Below are 22469 nucleotides of genomic sequence, written 5' to 3' on the forward strand. Positions count from 1 at the left end.
AGAGAAAATTTTGCACTATGATATGCCCCTTTTTCTTAATAGAAATAGAAGCGAATAATCAATATGTTGGATTATATTCGCCATTATATTATATTAATATTCGTACGAATATTATTTTATATCTAGCTCTTATTTTTTACTTTCATTCATATAACTCGATACGTTTCCATCGATTCATAACAAATAAATAGCAAAATCATGCTGTCCATCGTTAAACGTTTATTCAATTCTCTTTTTCCACATTATTAATTTACGCTTTAAGATTTAGTATCATGTATTAAAACGTGCCTCTAACGTCCGAATATTAACGGAAACGTCAACGTTCTAATAGAAGCAAGCGACACGAGAGATACGCGACACCGGTTATATTAATCGTGATACCAATTAACCGGTGTTACCGTTACAAACGTCTACGTCGAATGTAGGACGATCGTAAATTAGGGAGCATCGTACCACAGACGTAGCACGTGGTACGAACGAGAAACGCGACTCAAACCGTGCGTTTCTCGCTTTACCGACGATACTTGGCACTTATATGAATCTGCATATGTTGGCAGTCTCGCACCAAGTGACCGCTTTTGAAAACAATGCCTCAGAGTGCCTGTAATTCGAACATAGATATGTATAACGCGAGAGATGCCAATGGCTCCTCGTCGCCTTTATACGCGAAATACCGGATGATGCTCGCATGCTCGTAAAATCAGATGCGATAATAACGTAGAAACTAATGTTATCGCTGCAATACGTTCGAAATAATATTCCCGGAAAATATGAATTGATTAATCAGGCATTAATGCGAACCGATGGATTAGTAACGAATCGGATGAATTACAATTTTAGCAATTTTCTCTCCCTCTATTCGTCTCATTTTAATCGTTCACGTTTGAGATTATAACGTAATGGTAAAATAACGAAATTATACAAATCTAATAAGACAATCAAACGTTTCTAACATCTATTTTGATTGTATCATTTGATAAGAATCATTATAAAATTGAATTCTTAATGAAATTACGTACCGCTTCTTAATTTATCATCAAATACGAGAAGAGAAGCAAGAAACTATCAGGAAGATTGTAAAAGCTTAAAGGCCTGATTCGAAATTCTACGGACCAGTACATGTTTCTAATCCAAAAAGAGTTTTAACGCTGGTCGATGTTACAAACGATAGAACGACGGCGCCGCCACCTGTGGGACCGCTGAGATTTCGTACGCGCTCGAATTACGTATTTACGAGGCGAAAGTCGGAGGGTTGGAATAATGTCGTTTAATCCCAAATCCCAAAGCACCGAAGGAAAAAGCAACCTTTCTAGCGTTACGATTCATTCCACGGGCCTTCGTTTCTTTCGTCGTCGCACTGACCAATCGGTTGTGGCTTTTTCTTCTCTCTCTCTCTCTCTCTCTCTCTCTCTTTCTCTTTTTTGCAAAGCTATCGGAACTCTTTTTTTTGTAAGTAACGCTTGAAAAATATACACTTATATAAAATTATATATTTTCTCTGACCAACGATATCGATTTCGAGGGAATATTATTTATATTGCATAATTCGAAAATGAATTGATTAGTTTACATCCTACTTAAATATCTTCCTATTTGCAAGAACATAGTAATTCTGAGCTATTCTAGACGATCGTAACATTCGAGAGAGAGAGAGAGAGAGAGAGAGAGAGAGCTCTCGAATCAAACGGTTATTATTATTCCTGCTTTTGGAATAATCCGGAATTCATACGGAATTAACGATATTAGGATGGCGCATTTAGGATCGCGTGTATCTCCGAATCGAGCGATTATGCGCTGTTTATTACGACGTGTGGAACGCGTAAATTTCGCTGTCTATGTGCCTTGTCATTACGCAGGATCAAGATACACACATAGCGTTGTTTCTCTCGTGAATCCCGATTGACATAGAATCGCTTGAATAAATGTCCTTTCGAATAGCTCGAACACGCACGATTTCCGTTCATTTGATACTCTTTGTTCTATAATTTTCTACCTTATAAAAGCCTTTTGGAAACTAGATGATTTCATTTTTTAAGATTCGAAGATATATAAGCAGCGTAATAATTCTTACACCTGTCTAATAATTAAATTTTGTTTATAATTAAATGTTATTAAATATCATTGGAAAACTCGAGTTAGGAAATTATTTTCTGTTTTTTTTTGACTTTTCCTTTGGCAAACGAGCTAAAAGAAAAATTAAATACGCGAATAAGCGTATCGAGAGACGTTCAGGAAATTCTCGATTTTAACGAGCGAAACCGTTTTTAAACTACTTGGACACGATAAATCCTCCGCGATGCGTCAGGATGGCGCGGTAGTGTATAGTGGCTCTACGAAACGCAATAGGATTTGCGTTAAAGCTCCAGGTTCGTTGATCCGGTGTGGAAGCTCAAATATAAATATTTTTCATCGTCATGGATTTCCAGTGGTACGCGGTACCGAGCATTCTCGAATTTTATGAAGCAGACTTTGTTTTTTGCGAGCATTTAGCACGCTAAAGGCAACAGAGGATTGCGATACCACGAATGTAACGCGGTTGACATTCAATGAGAGAGAAATAAACAGGAAGGAGATTCGTGTTCCGAGCGAACGAATGTGAAAAATAAAAAAAAAAAAAAAAAAGAAAAAAAAAGAAAAAAAAAATAAAGAAAAAAGGAAACAAGTTATCCTTCGGGATTTACGAAGATGTTTTCTAATAGAAAAACAGATAACGGACTTCACTTTTCCCACCCTTTTTGAAGATTATCTTTATATAGTATTTCTTTCCTTTCTTTCTACCTTTAATTGTTAATTCTCTAGGACATAAAGAGAATTATAAAATTATAGATATTTAACGTCGGTAAATTGCCTCCACGTTCGAAAGAATTCCACGAGATAGAAAGAATTTTCAAAGACGTACGTCTAAATGTATTACCGATATTATAAATATTTCCATGTATTACGATACTGTGAAAATTATTAATAATACTTACGCTTCATTTTTTTACGTACTTTCAGAAAATATAAATTTTTCCTCGATATTCTGCATTGTGTAAATATTTTATTGGTTTCGTACGAAAAAGTTACAAATTCGGTTTCGCGGAAATTCCTTTCGCTTTTGACGTCATCATTACGTAGTACGATCCACAGCGAACAGTTTCTTGACGATAAGCGATTCCTTTGAAAATGGAAGACTCTCTAAAATTAGAACACGAACGAGCACGAACGAGCTCCTCGATGTATACCAGTGCACTCGGCCATTACGACGATGCTTATCGCCGTCTATGAATCATGCGAAGGGCAACAATATAGAAACGTATACAACATACGTATCTATATACGTGGATCGATTTACGCTGTTCATTGTTTTCAACGGAACGAAAGGAACCAAATCGATCGAATTCCCGTCACGAACGAGGATGAAGCTTCCTCGAATGAAGTTAAACGTTTCCTCGTAAAAATTACAAGCTCCAACTTAAAGTCAATTTTTCTGATGCATCACGATATATCATGTATCAAGTCTTTCCACGTTGATATAAAAGGGAATATGAATCATTACGATCAAATCCAATATTTTCTTTTTTACCAATCGAATTATTATAATGAATGCGCTGATCAAAAAATATCAGGATAATCCGATCCGCAAATGTAATACATAACGCGAATGTTTAAAAGCGCTAAGAGACAGAAACGATCTGCGGCGTTACCTGATAACGTGTATACTCATCGACCAGCTATATCGTTCGCGATACAGCGCTTCATCAATGTTTACAAATTCAGTACGAATGAGTTGTTTGGTAAATATATTCGAAACAAAAATTATGAATACGTGCACTACTTCAAACGCGATATGACGTATAAACAGTATCTGCCGCGAGTTTACGATTAAACGTTGTAACGTATCAGATTTCTCGCGTCTAATAATTCAGTGGATCCACGGTTGTTCCAACTCGTCTTGGAGAGAGCCGTGCTTAAGAAACTTTCGTTTAACATATTATCGCGCTAAATCACAGTCGCAACCTCATTTTAATCCCTTTTATGAAACAGTTATAGCTAGCTCACTGAAGGCTTCACGAGCAAACTCGTCGAGTCTGCAAGATGATGCTAACGCTTCCATCCGCCGTCCAAGTCGACTAATGCGATACGATTAGTTCGGGATTTACTCTCCAAGTTTGATCTTAGAAGGATGAGAGCATACGTACCGTGTTACGTAGTAACGTGTAACGGGGAAGACGTAGACACTTTCGATGGGCTGTAAATTATTCGCCGAGGATGAGAAGACATCCAACAGAGTTGACATCCATCGTCGAAGTCCATCATCGATATTTCATGAGGGTCGCAATGATTTAAAATTAAAGCACGATATCGTGGATCTTCTTTAGGATAGATATTCGTTGTTGCATTCGTGTCACGTAATTTACTGTGAATACACGCTATACATTTCTCTCGAGTTAGTTTCGACGCGAGAACGACGAATTTTCCATGGATGATTAACTCAATCGGAAGAAAGAAAGAAAGAAAGAAAGAAAGAAAGAAAGGAAGGAAGAAAAAAGTTATTCCGAAATTTCTCACGATGAAATGTAAGTGTAGGCAATTTTTTTTCGATCTTTCTCGCTTTATCGCTTCTTCCTTTTCTTTCGTAGAGAATTTTTAAGGAGAATAGACCAGAACCGAGAATATCGCAGAGAGAAAGGTAGTAATGTCTTTTAGGAGGAGCTGGACCAAACAGCCTGGAACGTCGGAGCCAACTCGTTAGTTAGCACTTGGGAAAGCGCATAGTGAAACCTCGATAAGAATGGAAGGGTCGCTGGCCGAGGTTATCTCACGGCTATAAACTTGGATGGAACAACATCGGTGGGAAGTATGAGAAGGGGTGAGACAACGGAAGAGAAGAGAGACAGAGAGAGAGAGAGAGAGGGGGGGGGGAGGGGAAAACGATAGCTTGTGAAAGAGAGGAAAAGAGCCATGGTTAGAATTCTCAGTGCTTTCGCATTGAGCCGAGATCGTTTGTGTCATGGCTAAAGTCATTGAACTCTGACTCTTAACTGCTTTTAAATATCACCAAAGATCGATTTATACGGATCGCCTTATTCCTATGTATTTTTATCAAATACATTTATTAAAAAATAAATGCAGATCACGTGCTAGGTTTGCTACTACTGTTGTTTCGACATTCGATTTGATAAAAAAAAAAGCTATCATTTTACTTTTACTAAAGTTTATATCGTAGTAATGGCTAGACTCTAAGTGGTTATAATTAAATAAACGTCATTTTGTTTATATTTTTAAACGATAAATCTGAAATTATAAGTAGCAATTTTCGTAATAGCATAGAAATTGTCCGTGCAATTTTGTTATATTTACTTTAGCCAATTTTTTGATCTAGTCAAAAAAAGTTTATTCGCAGACGTACACACATTTATAAAACGTTATGATTCGTGCAGTACATCAAACAGAATTGAAAAACTCTATTTCTATGAAAAGTTATAGCGGGGCAACCCTTTTAGTGATAGTGATTGCATAAGGAACTCTGTGGTTATATTTAGAAACGACAAAACGAGTGAAAAGTCTCTTTCATATATACCTGCATATATTTCGGCCAAATATATATTTATATACGCTCGCGCACATACACACACACACACACACGTATATTGAATTACATAAAGCGAACATCCCGTTAAACAAATAATAGCAGCTCGTTGATTTTTTACCGTTTGCACGTTACATCGCAAATAATTTCGGGCGTATCTCGACGCGGAGAGTAGAAAAAGCGTCCGTTTCGATGATGGTTTTAACTTTCATTCGTAATATCGTAAATCAATAATCCACGCATGCCAACGATGCTCGTTAACGTATCGTATATCCGGCACACACTATTTTATGCTCGTCAGCGATCGTTAAAAACGGTTTGTCGTCGATCCAACCAACCGGTCACTGGCTTAAAGCGTCGCTTCGTCAAAACCCATTGCTCCCTTTAAAAAGAAACAAACCATTTTTCCATCGAGAAAAAGCATAACTTGTTTTCGTAATATAGACGACGATAAATAAAAATTTGTCTATCATACCCAATTTTCAAGTAACCGATCTATTATCTTTCCTTCAAATAAAGGAAATTGATATACATGCTGAATTTCAACGTAGACATAGACCGTCATTGTAGAGTATAAAAGTAACGTTGAATGCTCGAAGAATAGGAAAAGCGAAACCGACTGAACGGTCGACTGAAAATTAATACCAGCAGAAAACAAAGGCGTTAGCGAGGAAATAGAGAGGAAACCGGTGTTAAATTCGCTCCGTCCGTATCGTACACCCTGTTGCTATCGTAGGACATCGAGAAAGGGCGGGGGAGAGGAGAAAGAGAGAGACATAAAGAGCGAAGTATGGATAAAGAGGAAAAAGAGAGAAAGAGACAGAGAGAAAGAGGAAGAAATTTCACTGGCGTCCCGTTGTACTCCCGTTTTTTATGAAAGAATCCATGGAAACAGAGAGAGAGAGAGAGAGAGAGAGAGAGAGAGAGAGAGAGAAAGGGGAGGGAAGAGAAACGATAGTCGAACGAAATATCCAGGGAGTGTAGTGCGAAAACAAGAACGGAAATTCGCATCGGTACACGAAGCTTCCCTGGTTGGGCTCGAACGAGGAGTAGAAGGAGGTGCTACTGGAGCTTCGAGAGCGCGTTCGAGAATAAACCTGTCGCGCCTAATCCTACTTATTTATTTACTGCCGTGGAGGGCGGCTATGCGAAACTCTGGCGGAACGCGTTGAATTCAGTCGATATTGGTGCGAGAGAACACCCGGTATAGGATCGGATTGGGAAGAGAGAGCTTCCCTTGCCAGGGAAAAGGCTGAGTGAGAGATTTGGACTGGAAGTGTACGAAAACATATTTCTATGGATTATATATGTGTTTCTATGTATTATGTACGTATGTATGTATACATATCGAATAGCGTAGTCACATAGAGAAATGAGAGAGAGAGAGAGAGAGAGAGAAAGTTCGACCACGATAAAATTTCTGAGAGAACACATTCGCGAGGCAGAGGATCGAGGTCGAACGCGAAAAAATGGATAGTCGGATAACCGAGAAATAGAGATGGGTTGAGGGAATGAGAGATAGATAGAAAAGGGTCGAATGAGGGAGAAAGAGAGAGAGGGTGGGAAATACCAACGGAATAATGCTGATTATCAGAGGTACTTGTCCGCCGAATAATTTCCCTGTGAAAACGTATAGAGAGGGAGAAAAGAGAAGAGAGGGCTTACTTCGATAAAATATCTTTGTGTGTATGCGCTGAAATTTAAGAGAACTAATAATACTTTTGCATTTATCGTTAAAAAAAAAAAAACAAAAAAAAAAAAAAAAAAAAACAAAAAAAGAAAAAAGAAAGTTTCCGTACTTTCCTCCACAATTCTTTTTATTTTATGCTTCTTTATTTTTCCGTGCTTTTAACATGACCGCAGATGAAACACGTTTTTATTTGGAATAATCGATTCAATGGTAGGACACACATTTCGTATTATAATCTTTTTATTCTTCTTCTTCTTTTTTCTTTCTTTTGTACCTTTCTATCCACCGATCTATAAATGATATCTATATCAATGCAAAATTTTTTTCTTCATCGATTCGACCAAGTCCAAAGCATTTAACTGAATTCACAAAAGCGACTTTTCAATTGAAGAAAGAATGAAATGAATTTTAGGTCTCACCGTGATAGAATTCAAGGTGGTTGGTAAGGAAAGAAATGTCTGGGAAGGGACCTCGATCAAGTTCGGACGAGGAAAGAATAATGGAATGGGTTATTGAAGGCTGTTTCGGTGGCGAACAATACGGACCGCGCAAAAATGAGATATAAGGGAAAAAAAGAGGAAACGAAAGCGATTCGGAAAAATGGGGAGAAGACCTGAAGCACGTCGACGAACGTCGAAGAGAAATCGTCGTGTGCGGTAGGAGAGGGAGAGAAACGGAAAGAATATCGGTGTGATAATCTAAAGCCTAACGTTTATCGACGGGCCATTATAGTTTACGTGGGTGCGATCAAGATATCGACAGGCGATAGTAAAATTGAAAAATATATATCTAAGTTTCCTTTACGTTTAGAGATAGCTTTTCTTACCTTCTACGAAATAATATTAATACAAACGTTGTAACAAAAGATTTAAGAAGAAAAAACAATAAAATCCGTAACGTGAATTTATAAGTACATTATAAATTATAGGATATTAAATTATTCTAAAAAATAAGGTAAATAAAAATGATTATAAAGAATTGTAGAACAACGAAGCAAGATTAATGAAATATCGATATTGATATATGCGAGCACATCAGAAAAGATACATTTTTTATAACAGACGAGCGTTGACTCATTTTCTGTCATTCATGTCAGTCATTAAAAGTTTGGCTTGCAGTCCGAACGAAATCCATTGTATCTCTCTTTTCATTTTTCCATGAGCAAAAAGTTGGCAGGTATATGAATGAATAAATCAATCGGAGTGCTTGCGAAGAGAATTGAAGAGATGGAATGGGAAAAAGAAAGAGAGAGTGATAAAGGATAATAGTCGTGGTATTCAGAGACACTGGAAAATAATTTTCGAGGGTGAAAATACGTTGTGATGGAAACTAGGTCGGATAACGATGGAATGAGCTATTTCAAAACGAACGAGAGTCAAGAGAAAAGAGGAATCAGTAAAAACGATACGTTTCGATAATCGAAAAAAAATTCAGATGACCGTACTCTCGTAGATTCGTCGTGCTTACAAACACATGCAACCGCGCCCGCCGTGAATACGGGTACCCTTTGATCCGCTTATATGAAACGGACACCATCTATGAGGGATATTTTATTTTCTTCGGGAGCGACAGAATAGAGAAGAAGAAGAAGAAGAGAGAGAGAGAGAGAGAGAGAGAGAGAGAGTAAAGCTTAGCTAGAATCAAGACCAAGCCAAACTTCAATCATATTCTTTTCTATTAGCACTGTTACTTTCTTGTGACTCCAAAATAACTTTGATTCGAATTCCTTGCGATTAGATTCGAATCGTCGAATTCTTGTTCGCTTATAACAATAGCTTTTTCAGTTTGACAACGATAGTTTTATAACACAACGTATAGATCTGTTCCGAACTATCGAAGAAAGAACCAAGTGTAAATCATGAAATGCCGATGAACAAGAACAAGCAAAATAAAAAGTGAATCGAGAGAGAGAGAAAGAGAGAGCAAATAGAGGATACGAAGAGATCGTAAATATTACCAGTAAGATCTACGACATATCCGGTACGATTATCGGTGGATGGCTGCACCCTTCTAACCACGCGGAGTAAGAGGGTAAGAGGGGTTTAGGTATAACCGGTAATATTTCGTGGTCGGGGCTACACCGACAATGCTATCGCGGCACCATTTTCCGTAAGGCCAGCAGACGTTCTTCTATTTTCGATCCGATTCGTTTCTCCCACTGTATTCTCCTTCTTCGTCGGCATCCCCGAAGTCTTCCCTGTCTCCGTTCCTGCCACCATCGACTCTCCAACCCTCCTTCGTCGTCTTCTTCTCTCTCTTCCTTTACCTCTACGCGCGTGCCGCTTTCTTTCTTTCTTTCTTTCTTTCTTTCCTCGCGGGAGAGAATAATGGTTTTTCGTTCGATCGTTTCGTTCGTCCGCCAGGCAACCGAAGGCAGATTGAATTGGAAATATGTGATTCGGCGATGTGTACAGTTCCTCGGATTCTCTCCACCTTCTTATTTCCCCTAACTTTCCTTTCCCCTTTTCCTCCTCCACATGGCTCACGAAAAATACATTCCTCCTTATGCGCGTCTCCTTCGCCATTTACCTCTTCTACCTCTTCTCTTTCCTTATATTATATCGACCTATCGTAGGCCGCAACGACCCCTTTTTGTTGCGGATAGGATGAGACCGCCGGCGAATCTCTGGGTGCCGAGAGATGCGAACCCAGATAACATTTGCCCTTAGGAAGGTTTCAGCAAGTTCGAGGTATAATCGAAAGGAGATATAAAGGAGATTTCGAATGGAATGCCTACGTTAGCCCCTTTGAAAGGACGAAAAAGGGCGCGAGACTCTGTTTCTCGCTCCTTTGTGTTTCCTGATCTTATTATGCGCCCCCTCTTACCACCTCGATGCGTGTCGCGTTTCGATTATTTTCGATAAGTCTTTTATACTCCTCGAGCTTTTCTCTTTTTTTCTTTATTTTTTTCTTCTTCTTTTTTTCTTTCTTTCTTGCTTTTTTTTTTTTTTTTGCTGGAACCCTTCAATCTCTTTCTTATTTTCGACTCTTTCTTTTTTCTTGAATCAATCAACGTGTAATATCGTCCGTTGTTAAACGAGAAATAGTCGAGCCAACGCGTCAAGCATAATTGGATTTTGTGAACGAAATTCAACGAAGGAACGATCAATAATTTCTACGACGTTTCTACAAAAAAGAAAAGCGTTGCTTTTCGTCACGAACTTTAGCGATTATTACTGGGTCTCTGATTTTCTTGATTCATTCACAAATTCGGACTCGACGTTCATTCATGAGGAAACGTTGATTTCATTACCCTTACTATTTTCGTTTGATAGAATGGACAAAGTTTTTTTTTTTTTTTTATAGACATCGAGAATACTTTTTAAATCATATTTGCTATTTTTTAGTAGCAATAATTTTAGAAAGAGATGTTCTATGAATTTTCCTTATTATTCTTTAATCTGACGACAAATTACGAAGGGAACTATACGATTTACAAGTCCATTCGATTTTGATGATAAATAATTATTTACGTCAATAAATCCTTATATGAGTCTATAAATCCTTACACGAGTCTGTAAATCCTTACACGAGAAAGTAGTTTGTCCTTATAAGAAAAAAAAGAATGAAAAGAAGACTGAAGCGTGAAAGAAAAAAAAAAAAAAGAAAGAAAAAAGAAAGATAGAAAAAGATGGAGAAATATGAAGAGAAAGAAGTTTCTCTTATACATATTAATCTTCGAAAGTAGTGGAAGGCGAGTTAGTGGGCCGCAAAACTTTAAGATCGCTCGACGTACGCTCAAAGAATTCAGGTGTCAGCGCGAAGTGATCGAGGACGACGCTTTTACGGACGGCAAAGGAGATCGTTCTCGAACGAAAAACTCGTGCTAGACGCTAAAAGCACGAGCCAATGTGTCCGACCTACATACGCTCCGAAATTACTTTCTTCGCTTTCTTCGCGCGCCCCTTTGTGTGCCGAACAAGAATAGATGCTTTCCTAACTTTGGATTTTCAAGCGTATTTTGTAGCCCATCGACGGGAGTCCCAATCAATTGCCGTTACGTTTTCTCGGCGATAATGACGCATTCAATGAATCAAGATTTAAGAAGATTCAAAGGCATCCATCGAAATGATACTTGATGTTTTTCCTCTTTCTCCTTTTTTTTTTCTTTTTTTTCTTCGATTGTGATATTACGGATAAACTCTGTAACGAGATCGAATTATTTTCTAACAATGAAAAACAATTATTTCGCGATGAATCGTTTGATTTCTTTCTTTTCTTTCTATCATTTCGATTAGACACATTTGCGACGGATTGCTCGATAAATTTTACAAGCGACGTTTCGGTCATATATGCAAATTCGGTCATATGTGCAGAAAATATTTATAACTAGGCGCAAGCTTGACGACAATCGCCCTCGTCGATTTGATCTATCCTAATAAATCGTTCGATCGTTAACGGCTATTTTCGATTCTATCCTGATTACTATCATACTAATTAGACTAGATAATTAATGTCCAATTAAAATGTCGTGGTAACGGGGAACCGTGCGAATAATCGAAGAACACGCATGCGAGACACCATGAACTCTATCTGTGTAACTCGAAATACGTTGAGCCATTAAATTAATTTGTAACTGTGTTGCACGTTATATCGAACGAATGTTTCATGACTCTAGTTAAGGAAATAAGTATCTAGCAAGATATTTGACACTCTTGATACATATTTCCTTGTACGAAAAATGAAATGTCTCGATTCGAAAGAGAAACTATGTAGGATATATATTTTGTCGAAAAAAAGAATGTATATATATATATATATATATAAATGTCAGTTTCGTTATCGTGCCGTCACGATAGAGATATAATTCTGTAAAAAGAAAATTGCAAAATAGAAATAGTAGCGAGATACAGTAACGAAAGTCAAAGTTTTTGACGGAAAGGTACGAGAATGAAGGTGAGTTAAGAATTGTGTGGCTTTCCGTGAATATTTATCGCGAGTACTCGGTCTCTCTATCTTGTCAGCGTATAGAAACGAGGAAGAGGATGAAAGGGACTTCTGCAGGTAGTCGAGCAGAAGTCGACGTCCGCCATGAGGAATTGAATCGCCACGAGTTTGAACGCTCGAGGCGACTGTCACTTGCAGCTAGTTTAGCAGTCTTTTACTCTCCCCGCCACACATCTATCTAGACGCGTACATATCTACGTATAATACCTACGAGTATATAGTCTGTGCTTTTACGCGTGCGCCAAGAGATGTTGAGAAAGAGAAAGAGAAAGGTAATATCAATATAGTGTAAGGGTTTGTGTGTACGTATAAAAGAAAAAGAAAGAGAGAGAGAGAGAGAGAGAGAGAGAGAGAGACGCGCGGAAATCAGAATTTTCTTTTGCAGAGCTACGGGACAAGGACGTGGAGTGTCTAGAACAGAATGGGGTCGTCGAGAGCATACAACAACCGTCCCTAGCCTTTATTAAATTCCTTGCATGTTGTTCCGCGACATAATTTGTACAGAATTGCAGATCGTAAAAAGCTACTGGCCGCTATTGTTGAGAATATTTTTACTCGGACAGAGAAGGTATATTTTTTCTTTCTCAAGCAACATTGTTAGTGATTTGCGAGAAAAGAGCAAGAAAGAAAAAAGAGAGAAACTCAAAAAAAAAAAAAAAAGAGTAAGGAAAAACCTTAGCAAATTCTCCACCGAATTTATTTCTTTTTACAAGATTCTTCAAGAAACATTTTCGAACTTTATAACTAAGATATGATCATAGGAATTAACAAAGAATTTAACGAGAGAACGTACGCAGCGCGACACTTGTTGCACGGCAATGAGTGTATATCTCCTCTCTCTCCATCTAATATCCAGTCGGTGCTTTTCATCCCCTTTTTTTTCGTACGCCTTCTCGAAGTCGCCGTTGAGTCGAATGTGTATTCCGACGACGTCGGCTCTTCCTAACGCTTCCCTTACATTCCCAACACGGATACGGTCCATTCACGTCGAGCTAACGTTACGTCGTTCGTCGTCCGGAAAGTTCTGATTCGGTTGACTCTCGTGTGAATACAGACGACGATGAGACGAGAGAAAGTGAGAGGTAAAGATAGAGGGAAAGATAGATAGAGAAAGAGAGAGAGAGAGAGAGAGAGAAAGAGAGAGTGTGAGAAGGACGACGATGTTCAACTTCCTGCAGAGAAGTAACGTGTGTGTATGTATGAGAGAGAGAGAGAGAGAGAGGGAGAGAATATACGTACATGCTCCATCCTGGAATTCGTCGTTTTCTGCTCGCGAACACGTCGCGTAAATTTTCTCCTACCTTTGGCTCGTGTGTTCGGCTAAGTTTACGGCTAAATCATAGTGGCTTTCATGCATGCGTACGAGCCAAGAACCGAACTTCTCGAGATGCCTCATCGCTTTCGAAAAGTATCCTTGAACGTTCTCAATTAGAATATTTTGACGCGTTACTATCCGTGATATTATTCCTTTCACGATAATTATGTGAAAGACATACTTTTATAAAAAAAAAATTATTCAATTCATTTGGAGTATCTTCTCAAATACGATTCTATACTTCTTCGTTAAGAATATCTTTCTTTCGTATAAGTTCGTTATTCCATAGTTACGTTCTGCCTGCATTCAAATTGTTTTGTGTATCTTCAGACGTTGAACCTTCGAACAATAAATTCCCTTCATGGATAACATTGTTTAATAAATAGAATACGAGATACTCTCTATACATAAAACACTTTTCGTTGTTAAGAATTTTAATTAAATAAAGTTTATTGTTAACAAAGCGCGTACAAATTTCACGTGCATGGAATCTGTCCGAGTTAAGCGTACAGTCTTCATTTACGTCGATAACGATTCCAGTTTCGATTTATCTTGCAATTCAATAATAATCCATGGGAACGCTTGAGTTATATTTCAATTATTTGATATTTATCATTTGGGCTTTCGAAGAAAATACCTTTCATAAGGATATAAATGCGTTGACCCAAATAAGGGTCGTACTAGGACCAAAATGTATAAATGAGCGTCATTTTACACCGTCCGGCTTCATTCGCGCTCCAGAAGAATGATTGTCCCATGATTCAGGAAATATAACGATATACAGATATGTATACATCTATAGAAAATTAGGATTTTAATTTCATATTTATATAAAATAGCTGTTCCATTTTATATTATTTTATTAATCATTTTATATAGCAAAGTTCATAATACTTTGTAATTATTGAATTCATCGATCGATAAGACACACTAAACCTTATCAGCAACGTAAGATCTCCCTCTAGTTACTTCCTATCACTTCTTGGGAACTTTCAAAGTATTTTAATATTTGATTTTGCGTATACTTAAAGTACGTCTTCCTGTTCGCACTCGATCAGCAAGAGTCGGCGCTCTCTCAGCAAAGCAGATTGATATAGGGGAGGAAGAAGAAGGGTAGAAGGAACGAGTGAGAGAGAGAAAGAGAAGAGATTTGACATGTAGCGAGTCACGCGCGTTTCTACGTTCTCCGAGCGTGCTCCTCATAAATATCTACTCGCCTACGCGCGCTCGCGCTTCTGACAGTTTACTTATATATCTTCGCGGCTTTCCGCATATATTTGCTAAACTCAATGCGAGCATACGCGAGACGAAGCACACTTCCTCCGACTTTCTAAGTAGAGAGAAGGAATGAGAAAGAGAATGTTCGTTAGAATGCAATGATTAATATAAACTGGTAAACCACGCTTTGTCATGATATTTCGAAAGCTCCGTTCTTCTTTCTCTTTTTCTCTTCTTATTATTATATAAGACTATGGTACATTGATATATATTAATATTATTTTGTATATGCAAAGATAGATATATTTAGGACTATATAATAATAGGGTTATATAATAAAAATGTTTCTATTTATTTTTCTCTTTGCAACGTATCTCTCTCACCGTAAATTCCTTCGTTACGCCAGCAGAATCTGCCTCGGGCTTCTATAAATGTCAGAAACAAACGAAACTGTGAGAAATCATCGAGCATGCATTATTTACCGAGTATGAATTTTGATGTCTAGTGTATTTCTATTAACATTTATGTTGATTAACGAGACGAGGGAAAACTAAAGGAGTTATAGGTAATAAACTTATTTTAATCTAAATAAAGTGGGTCAACGTGTCATTTATGTTGGGAATAAATTAAATCGTCTCTTTATGATTATGTCAAAAAATTAGAACTATATGTTGATATTGGAACTAAAAGTAATGAAGGTAACAGAAAATAATTTGACATTGTGAAAAATATAATTCAATGGAAAAGAATATTCGTGCATTCGATAGTCATTCTATCTTTGAATCGTCCATTTTTACTTTGGATTTATCTTAAATCCTTTTCGTGAAAGACTACTAGCCTACGGTTATTACTAAGCGACGTTGACGTTATCGGTGATAACTGTGGACCTTTCATCGGGCTCGTTTTAAAGTTATCGTACTCGATTTTAAGTTTGCCTTTCCATTGCTCGGTACTGTACGGCCGAGGGCTATTTATAACCGGCTATTCAACGTTTACATCCATCGGTTGAGTCTACGCAAACTTTACTGCAAAATTTCATTCGTGTATTAGTGTATAAAATATGTACGCGTATAAACATAAAAGTGAGAGAGAGAGAGAGAGAGAGAGAGAGAGGAGGGAGAGAGGAAGAGGAGAATAAGAGTCGGAGATACCTTAAGGAAGAACTTTCGAAGCGTTTTCGAAGGGATAAAAGAACTTTCTTCCATTCTGGTAAACGCTTTTAATGAGAAAATATGATCCAACCGCCCTCTCAGCACATCTCCACGATGCCAATTAGAGAACGCTTTTACCCATCTTCCTTCGCCCCCTTTCTCTCCTTTACCTATCGTATTTTCTATTTATTAGTACAGCAAGAAGGAAATACTCATTGTCGGTTTAGGGACTACAATGAAATCGTAATGCAGTAGGCATGTAATACGAAAGTTAGGGGACGAAGAAGGGAGGAAAGAAGGATAAAATACACCATATCGAAATTCATGACAAGACGATCGACCCTTCTTATTCGCGCACGTAACTACGTACTGTTGGTTGGTCGATAAATCAAGATTTGATGAACTATAAGGCACGATGTCTAGAGTTCCAATAGCCGATTTTCCGAGATCGGCAAAAATTATTTTCTAATGGTTACATCGATAGATGATAGTGGAAAGAAGAGAGGAAGGAGGGGGAATGAAAAACGGAGATTAACAATTGCAATAACGTTCGCTGGGAAATCGAAGTTCGACATCGAACGAAGATGATCTGAGAAAGGAACAAAGGGAAAGATTAAAAAAGAGAGAGAGAGAGAGAGGGGGGGGGGGGCGAAAAGATGCACCTTCTGTTCAGGAAGACAAAAAAAAATGAGTATTACAGAAGAGTTGTTCGTTAGAGCGTAAGTATGACGTGGCGTAGAGAAAAAAGAGAAGAAGGGTAACGTTCAATCGATTCGTCTATAAATCCAAAGGAACACGCACACCTTGCTGTTCTCATTTCCAACTTCTTCCAAGACAGTTTCATTCATCGATCAGTGGGTCTCCTCGCGATAGTATCGATCTCGCGAATCTTTTTATATTCAGTGATAAAACTACCATAGGGAATATAGAAATAATTTAACGAATAAGGCAACTGACCAGTTCGTAACGAGGAGCAAGCCTTCGGCCTGCGATAATTACAATAATTATGTCCTTTTTTACACGATCGTAAAGAACGCTCGCGCGTCATTACGGTGTAACGAGCGGGATCGCGAGTGGTAATGGAAGCGTTTAATTAATCACTCGCGCAGAGCTCATTCGTGACGTTTTCCACGAACCAAGAGAGAATGCGAAAGGCAGATAGAAAAACGGCTCATTTTTCTCCCGCGACTGTTCCCTCGGTAAAGCGAGAGAGAAAAGGAAAAAGAGCGCGACGGTATCATAATAACGATTACGTAGAGTTAAAATCGTGAATTCTGGCGATGCGGCGAAGCGTCGAGTTGCCAACGACATTTCAGTCCTGTTATTAACTGTAGGCTCTGCAGACCACGTTCCACCCCTACTCGCGTTGCTCCTTCTCCAGCAACGACACTAGTATTCCCCCAAGCTTTCCTCCCCCCCCCCTCCTCTCTCCCCCCCCCCCACCACCTCCCCCACCGGTCAGCCAACCACCGGTCAGCTGGTCGGTCCGTCGAGCGACGACGCTGGCACCACCCCCCGAGCACGTCCGTGATAACCATTCGGATACTGTAGACCGACGACAGTGACACATTACACTCGCTTTGGCCCCGTATAGGCCCGTTAGTACGCCCGGCTCATATACCATCGGCGCATAACTGGTAATTACACGAGCCGCGCGCCATTACCGTGCCACGGGCTTTCCTTTATTACCCCGGCAACACAGCCCCAGTACCGGCTCAAAACGGTGTGGACCGACTCGCTCGCTCCCAGAAATATCATTATTCTAACTACGAACGTTCCGATCATCCTCTCCCCTAACTCCAATATCTCCTCTTCCCTTTCTCCTTCCATTCCTATCCTCCTCTTCTATCCTCCTCCCTTCGACGTCGAATACGACCATTGCTCGAGAATTTATAGCCTCGCTAAACTTTCGATAGATCGAGAAACGAAAGAGATTCATGATAATTTCTTTTTATAACAATTTGTCTTTTTCTTTTTCTTTATTTTACGATGCGTCGATGAGAGTTCAACAAGTCCAAGTAGACTCAGGGGAAGATTATTAATTGGCCCGAATAATTGACTCGTTGTTATTACTATCGTCGTTATTGTTATTAGTTATTTGGAAACATTGCGACTGCTCGGATCATCGTCAAGGGACATTTTATAGGATTGAATCGGGTTACGTGCAAGTTCAATCGCGTTCTGCTGATACTAACGTCTGCACTTGCCTGGGTGGAATATGCTAATGTTTGATATTTTAAGTAACACGAGTGTAGCTCTCACGCGAGGGAAACGCGCGGCTTCCTTTGCCCGTGATTATCTCAGCAAGAAATGATATTTCCGTTTGTTTGCGTTACGCTCGACGTTTTCAACCATCCTTCTTCATCGAAATGACGCATGTATTTTTTTTCGTCCACGATCGACTAAACAATAGTAAAACGTACACACAAGTTAGGGTACAACAACCGTGCTCTTTGGCAAAACATAACTGGATACGCGCGTCAAAATAAATACTGAGTTGCACGTCAAAATAAATATCGAGTCGAGTGCAAAAAAGAAACTCGTTTTACTATCAGATATTTGTATAGCTTTCAAGGTTACTTTAAGAAGCCGAAAATAAAAAGAAGAAAGTATTCTTCTACAAAATGACAAGAGTTTCTAAAAACTTGTTCGCCGATACATCTAGATATGATTAAAGTAACTTTGCGAAATGGCAGAAACATCGATTGGTCGTGCGATCTTTCAAGAGACGAGGTCCACGATGTTCCTCGTATTCTACGTAAAATGGAATATTCGAGTACTTTGTTGATTCCAAAGTTCTCAGCAGTATTTCAAGAGTACCGTCTCTCTCGTAAGATTAGAATTCTCGCGTCGGTGGTTTGACGCCATTGCATCGTTTACGTATACACCTTGCGGTTTCCAATTACTATGGGGTCACCAGGCTGGCAACGTTTCAGTAGCCCCTAAGATGTCGAGCACCTTCGTATGGTGCATCATGCGCGCAAGAACACATACATGCACACGTATAAACAAGAACGATGCAAAGGGAGGATGAGACGAGAATGAATGTGTGTGCGCGTGTATCTGTGTATGTAAGAGTTAGAGAGAGAGAGAGAGAGAGAGAGAGAGAGAGAGAGAGAGAGAGAGAGAGGAAGCAAGGGATGTAATTAACGCGACCAGCGTGCTGCGAGACACTGACGTATCTATCTTCCTACCTCCTGCGTGGCAGACGGCTGGTTATCCCTCTACGCTTTACGTACTACGAACTACGTAAGACGTACGAGAAAGGCTCGGCTCTTTCTAGCAAACGAATCCACCGCGAACACCGAGTCTCTTGCATTCTATTGTACAATGGGTTCCGCAATGCAGTTTGAATCCGCGATATTCTCAGCTCCGTACGATTCGACCAAATACCTCATGATATAGAACTTACCGACTGACTAAATACACCGACAGTATATTAACCTTAAGACGATTCCTCACTCGTAATTCTCATACTAATTGGCAAAAGTCTTTTACTTGAGTCCTCTTAGAACAAACAATAAGATCAAAAGATTAGAAAGTTCGAAGTAGGTACTTATGATAATGATTTTGATTATTACAATTCTATGAAGATACTCTCATCAATTTAAATATCAGATTACAAAGTTTTTCTAATATTTTTATGAACTTTTGATGGTAAATAAAAGGAAATGACAAAAAGCGATACAAATGTCATAAATATAAAATACAGATAGAATGTAACAGAGAGAAGTGTAGAGAAGTTTAACCACGTAGGTGGCTATACGTCCGGCGACTCTATCAAAAGCAATCGTGGCACAGGTGTGGCCGTGAACTCTCCTAAACAGTTGTGTTATATGCTACGATGAAAATGCGAGCTGAGGCGACAGTGCCAGCAGCAATGAACCAACGATCGTCGTCCACGTCAGCGGTTCTACGATATAACGTTTATCGATTTCGCACAACATTACTCGAACGAGTTTGCGTACCACGAAGAATAGACCAGGTATAAACAGAAACGAACGATAATATAAGCTTCGAATATGTTACTGACCAATCGTTTCTCTCTCTCTCTCTCTCTCTCTTTCTCTTTTTTCATATATATCTTCCGTATTTGATCATGAGTTTTACGTCAATACAATTTCAAAAGCAATAATCAAGAATACGTATATTTAATACGAATGAGTGTGTCCACATAAGAGAGACTTCCCGATGACATTTTTCTTATTGATCTAATAAAGCATATTATCGAAAGTCGCGAAATAGCCAATGTACATTTTTATACATTTTTTTTTTTTATTTCTGCACTTCCGGCTGCCTCGTTAAATAATTACAATGTATTGCAAAAAGAATCGATTATTTTGTAAACGTCGCAATAGAAATATAGTCTATGATTAAAGCTTTACTTTATAAATAAACACATTAATTGTTAAGTTTATCGCACGAATTTAGAAAAATCCAAAGATCCTGGAAAATATCTAAAAAGGATTGTTCTCATCTTATTTCTTTTTCTTTCTTTTTTCTTTTTATTTTTTTTTCTTTTTTTTTTTTTTTTTTTTTTTATTTTCCTTTCTACCAAGTTTCGTTAAGTTGGCGATTTTCAATCGTCGCTTCGTTCTCGAAAAAGTGTCTTCGAGATTGTTGGGTCTTTGGCAACGTAAGCATAGGAACGTTATACGGGGCTCTCGTATGCAAACTTGGTCGAAGGCTTGCGAGCAGTGGCACCTGTCGTGCCCAGCTAATCTTGAACACGTGTTTCCTTGTGTTAGCTGGCTCCGTGCCAAGCTGTGGAGAATGGTCATTGTGGAATATCGTAGCTCTCGTACGAACGTCGTACGTTCCTCCAGGAAGCTCGGCCACGATTTACGACGAGGCTCGATTCCGACTCCAAACTTCTTTTTCTTTTTTCTTTACTTCCCTTTACGATCGAACGCTCACGATATTCCGACCGATCGATCGATCGACGGTATTCGCAATTGGACTCATCCTATCGACGATAGACAAATACAAATAACACGGAACGAAGAAAGGAGTCAATCGATTATACGAGATAATACTATAAGGTTATTTGGTATCTAAATAGAAACGACCATTTTAATGTCTCTTTGCAAACGATCGCTTTTATCGTTTACAGATAAAACATCGATTTGATCGACGTAGTAAAGACGATTCGAGAGAGAAAACCGATGCGTAATCGACTTTGATTACAACGAGAGCGACGTTAAATTTAACCAGTCCGTTTCGACGTAGCAACGTCTCAAGAAAACGAAGTTGCACGGACGCGTGTCGAAAGCGAGTTGCTTTGATGTAAATATAGATGCCACTTCCGACGCGCGTCAGGAATTCCTTATTATGTAAGTTTTCAAAGTTTACTACCATTTCGCGACGAAAGATCCTGCCACTCCAGCCGATGAAATTAATTTACCATTCGCGCTAGGATTTGCGATATTTTAAAGGATTCTATTTTCATGAGAGCGTTGCCGACTCGTTACTACTCTTCGTATACGTACACGGAAAGAACTTGTTTTCGAACGATAATATTGAAACTACGGCTCTTCGTAGAAGTCTGTAAAGTTACTTCGCTGAAATATTTTTAAGTGCATAGTCAACGAGCGACGTTGTAACATTGCGATATTTCATTAACTTTACCTCGATTTCATTTATTTAACAAGTAAATATATATTCCTCAATAAACCTATCAAGGAATACTTGCTTTGAGAATCTTTCTCTCTTTCTTTTTCCTCGGCTTTAAATAAAGATAAAGGCGCGTAAAGAAAAAGAAGAACTTTCGCGAGGGATGAAAGAGAAACTCAAATCCAAGAAGCGTGTCGGAAAAAAGGAAGATAAGGGAAAAAACGAAGCGCCACGTTCTTCTTTTACCTGATCGTTTTCACGTCAACCGTCTAAGGGTCCCTTGTCTTTTACGTGACCCTCCCTTATCGCTTTCTACACCCTCAGTTTTATCGCTTCGAGGCACTTCCACGAGCGCTTTTGTATTTGGCAGTCGCCGAAATTAAGACCTCGGTCTCTCATACGCGTGGCTATTGATCTGTGTGTGTTTTGGTAGATTTACGGTTTCAATATCGTCTTAAGAATGTATCACGGATTTCTACGATTTAGCGTCAAAAAAGAAAAAAAAGAAAAGAGAAACGAAATGAATCAAAATGAAAGGACTTTAAAGCGTGACAAAAGCGTAACGTGACTACAAAAATATATTCCCTCTTTATTATTTTCGATCGTTCGTTCGTTCGTCGTGTAAACCGAGATTGAAATTCTCACGTTAGTCGGTGAATCGTGAAGAACAGAGCTTATCGCTGTTTGATCGGTGATAACGAAGGCCTGGAAAATTCCTCGGCAATCGCGAACTAACAAAAAGTTATCGCTACCCACGATAAGGTAATATTGTGCAAGAGTTGGAAGATGATTACGCGTCGAGTTAAGATTATTATTTAAGCAATACGTCTTATATGATCGTATGAAGATAGTACATACATAGCGGATGAAGGTTTCGTGTATCGGAGAAAAAGGATATCATGTTTCGGCGTAGTAATCATAGTAAGACGATGCGAATGCGCTAAGGTACAACGGATGGATGCG

The 22469-nt window shown here is 38.8% G+C and overlaps 1 protein-coding gene across 30 annotated transcripts in view; it reads right to left on the reverse strand.

The window, feature by feature from the left end:
• LOC124432323 (CUGBP Elav-like family member 1) overlaps nucleotides 1-22469 on the reverse strand; it is a 264155-nt gene that overhangs the window by 168973 nt on the left and 72713 nt on the right. Inside the window, exon 1 of one of the 30 annotated variants that reach the window (XM_046981212.1) lies at nucleotides 15126-15145. The exons of 28 other annotated variants lie outside the window; for them this stretch is intronic. The gene's annotated coding sequence lies outside the window, so the exon portion shown is untranslated. Of the gene's footprint in view, nucleotides 1-4181; nucleotides 4205-15125; nucleotides 15146-22469 lie in introns of those variants that run through there. One more of the 30 variants, XM_046981211.1, reaches the window with a different exon arrangement.

This window comes from Vespa crabro, chromosome 24, assembly GCF_910589235.1.
Source record: "Vespa crabro chromosome 24, iyVesCrab1.2, whole genome shotgun sequence".
NCBI classification, from domain to species: Eukaryota; Metazoa; Arthropoda; class Insecta; order Hymenoptera; family Vespidae; genus Vespa; species Vespa crabro.